We start from the raw sequence: 5,051 nt of genomic DNA on the forward strand, positions 1-5,051 counted from the left end.
ATTTGCTTTTACCATTCTTGTTTCTCTACTTATTTTATTCATGTTTTTCATGTTAATTTGTGTTTATATATATATATATATAGATAGATTATTCCTCTTTTATTTCTTCTTATTGTGCTGTTTTTTAAGTAAATTTTAAAGTTTGCAGTATTCTGTACTTAATGTAATTATCAAGGAGGGATTATTTTTCTAACCCAGGTAATCGTTTGTTTTGTGATGATCAATAATAAAACGTTACTACGCATAATTATATATTTCATTAACAAAACGTTCTTCGTTTTCGAGAAAAAATATCGACTGATGTTGTAAAAAATATCGATAAATTTTTTTTTTTTACAAAATATCATTTGTAAAAAATAATTATGAATACAAAGCTATTATTGGGGATTTGTGAGTGTAGGGCGATAAATAGGTGGCGGAATCTCCTAATTTCTTATAAATTTAATAGCGTTTGTATGGTCAAATGATGCTTTATATAGTTAGTTTTCATTTGACTAAACCTGAAACTTTTTGATCTAAATACACTCGTGATACACTCGAAAATGTATACACTACGCGAGAAAAATAAGAATATAGAAATTCTGAAGTTCAATTAGCCTTCTATAGGCTACAATTGCTTTTTATATCATAAAAGACAGAGTTGGCCAAAAATGTAATCTATTACATTTTTCGATTACAGTAATCAATTACTTATAAGCATGATTACAAGGGAACATAATTTTGATTTCAGCTGTAATCGTGATTACAACAAACAATTACAGTAATCAATTACTTGTAATCATGATTACAATTCAATAAAATTTTAATTACAACTGTAATCCAAGTAATTGCGATTACAAGTAATCACAATAAAAACAATTACGAGTAATTATGATTACAAGTAATCAAAATATATGATTACATGTAATCGTGATTACAAGTAATTGTGATTACTTGTTATCAAACTATACGATTACAAGTTATTACGATTGTATACTATATGCAAATTCATTATGTAAGTATGTATGGGTTTACATATTTTTATGTAAATAGAATGCACGCACGCATGAACGTAAAATTTGTGATTCCTACATATACATATACTATGTATGCACAAACGATGTTTGTACGTACAATATACATAATTATATTGTAATATACTTAATGCAATACGTATATGCTTAGTTTATATAATTATGCATTTATGATACATGTACGCATGTATGTTAGTTTGTACGAAAATGCAATGTTTTATAACTTTATATACATATGTATGAACGTATGTGAAAATAATGTTTATACGTTTGCATGCTTTCATGTACTTAAGTACATACATTGTATACATTTACGATAATAGCACGTATATACAATGTACGTATGTATATAAAATTGTACATGTTTGCGTACAATATGTAAGAATGTTGTTTAATGGTACAATCTATGCACTTAGTTGCGTAAATAAAATGCATACATGTATGCAGGTACATTTATCTGTACATAGATATATGGTATGTACACGCAACGTATGTACTTATGTACAACGTGCGTATGTACTTGTATAACTACATACTTTGTTAATACTTATGAGCATGTAATGTATGGATGAACAAAAAATAGTTACATGCGCAATGTACGTATGTACATACAACGTATACATGTTCATAATTACAAGTAATGTATAAATGCATGCTTACATTTAAATATATGTAATTACAATATACACATACATTGTGCATACATTAAAAAAATTTATATAATAAAATCGTATAAGTAGAGTTATTAAAGTTTTTTAAAAATTTATTCTAAGGCGTATAAAATTCGACCCCATATTTTTTAGAAAGCAAACATTAATCTTATTTTAAATTTCTAAATATTATTTCCACACATAAAATTTACCGTTCTTTTTTTTCATTTAAAAATTTTCTATGAACCATGTATTATGTTATAAAAAAAATAAATCTGTATTGTCAAACATTTCACGAAAATACCTGAAAATAATTTTTAATTCAAAGAATTTTAAAATGATATAGAGCAATTAAAGCTGAAAATTAAATTTGAATATCGTTTGATTTTGTCATTTAACTTGCTTGAGTCAACTTACTTATAACTACTTATTAACTTACTTATAAGTAAGCTTACATGCATTTTATTTATTGCATTGTACACATATTTAGACATAAATGTAATGTTCGTATGTATACATGTAATGTATGTAAGTATGTACATACATTCATGCATTGAACATGCATATACAGGGTGTCTCAGTTAAGCGTTTCAGAACTTTTAAGAGGGGTAGGGGGCATCCTGACGACTCGAAATCATATAGCAATGTGGGGTCGGAAATGCTTTCCTGAAGCGGTGACGTACACAGAAGCACCATAAAGAAAAGAGACCGTAAGTGAAAAATCGTTGTAATTATACATTGAATAAATTATATGGTACATGGGCCAAAGTAAGTGTTCGAAGTTTCTGCCATCGGCTACATTGTACACCTCACATCTCCGGCGCATGGACATTCGAACATTCTGCAATACTCCAGGCATATCTCGCAGGCAGCTACTGCGATTCTTGCAACCAGTATTATCAACAGAGGTGTCATAAACCAGTGTTTTCATATGAATCCAGAAATCAAGACATGATAGGTCGGGTGACCGAGGAGACCATGTAATTTTTTCAATGTATTATTATAGCGATTTTTCACTTACGGTCTCTTTTCTTTATGGTGCTTCTGTGTGCGTCACCGCTTCAGGAAAGCATTTCCGACCCCACATTGCTATATGATTTCGAGTCGTCAGGATGCCCCCTACCCCTCTTAAAAGTTCTGAAACGCTTAACTGAGACACCCTGTATAGTTCATATGGATATGCATACATTGAACATACGTGCATTGTACATGCGTGGATACATTCATTGTATGTATATACATTGCTCATATGCATAGATTGGGATAGCATGCATGTACACATTTAAAATTTGTACGAAAGAATTATGTCCAATATTTATTTATGCACATATGTACTGTATGTGTTCACACATATGTACATTACATGAACATTATATGTTCATTGCATCATATGTACATTATATGAATATACATCTGTACACGTATATACATCTGTACAATATATGCATCTCAAATGTCTGTATACGTTATGAAAGTCGAATGTATGTATGTACATCTGTACAATATATGCATCTCAAATGTGTGTATGTACATACGTTATGAAAGTCGAATGTATGTATGTACATCTGTACAATGTATGCATGTCGAATGTATGTATGTATATATGTATAATATAAATACTCCCAATGTACGTGCAATCGTACACAAATGTATTATGCATATTTGGATACATACATTTGAACATGAACATATTGTGTGTATGCACATCCATACATTGGACATGCACATCATGTACATGTATGAATACATATATTGTATACACTCCCCAAAAGTGAAATTGCTTATTAAATTCTATTTTAAAAATATCTTNATTACAGATTAAATTTTTTAGACTCTTAGTGTATCTAAAAGTTGGTTTACAATTAAGTTGGATAGGAAGAAAGTTTTTATTATATATATATATTTACATGTATACCTATATTGTACATGTATACATATATTATACTGTTCATAATAAAATTGTACATGCATGCATGGGACATACATTGTACAGACAATGTATGTTTGTACAAACAGCAAGTACTTGTATACACACGTGTACATGAACATAGATATTCATTTTACATACACAAATATTTGTATAAAATGCATATATTCATTATTGTGTATAAATGTTCATATCTAGTATCTACATTGTTTTTACATACATACGTAATTATTAGCTATATACATACATATATTTTATACTTACAATATAAGTGTATGTACATGTGTGTGTAACTAAAAAGTCTGTACACATGCACTAGATAAAATCATATGTACGTACATTTTAGTTACATTCATTTGTACGTATACAAATACGTGCAAAATGCATCATAAGATACATTATACTATCTACTGTAAAATATAACCATTTAACCAAGAATACAATAGTCCTGAAATCGTATATTTAGATTACATGTAATCAAATTACATGTAATCAAATTACATGTAATCAAATTACATGTAATCAAATTATATGTAATCAAATTACATGTAATCAAATTACATGTAATCAGGATTGCATGTAATCACGATTACATTACAAGTAATTGATTACAGTAATTGGTTATGTAACCACGATTACAGTTGTAATCAAAATTATGAATGTTTGTAATCATGATTATAAGTAATTGATTACTGTAATCGAGTATTGTAATCACGATTACAGTTGTAATCAAAATTTGCAATCATTATTACAATTGTAATTATTACAATTACTTAAGTAATTGATTACTGTAATTGAAAAACGTAATCGATTACATTTTCGTTCTTCTCTGATGTGATCAAAAGCTTTGATTACTTGTAATCGCGATAACAAGTAATTGATTACATATCTGTAATTATCTGCAATCAATTACAGTTGTAATCGATTACTGTAATCAACGGCCAACTCTGCTGCAGATTCAAAGCAAGGAGCTCTGCAGTCATAGTCGGATCAGGGCATAACCATCTAGAAGAGAGGAGGCCGTGACCGGCGGTCTTCGCTCAACTATCGAAAGAGATCTAAGCAACCTTTAATGTAAACAAAAGACCCAAATTTAGATATGTGACGGCCGTCGATCGCTGATTCCAGAATCACAAATTGATGGAAAGTCCAACACTTGTTCGTTTGTTAATTTTTTAAAAAGTTTACTCAAGTTTTTCCCGGTATTATCTTAACTATCAGTATTCATAATCAATCTTAAATGTTGCAATTTACTCCCATTTCTGGGCTAAAAAATGAAAAATAAATATAAAAAGTTAATAGCGACTGGCAAATAATTGTAATGAATGTTACTGGTGCAGAAAATGAAGGGAATCTCTAACGTTGCAGGTTTCGGAATAAGCAGAATATGAATGTCACGTGATCTAAAATTGAATGTCATATAATTAAATCCAGTTCCGCAAATATTTCCTAAATTAGCCT

The sequence above is a fragment of the Parasteatoda tepidariorum genome, chromosome 3, assembly GCF_043381705.1.
Source record: "Parasteatoda tepidariorum isolate YZ-2023 chromosome 3, CAS_Ptep_4.0, whole genome shotgun sequence".
NCBI classification, from domain to species: domain Eukaryota; kingdom Metazoa; phylum Arthropoda; class Arachnida; order Araneae; family Theridiidae; genus Parasteatoda; species Parasteatoda tepidariorum.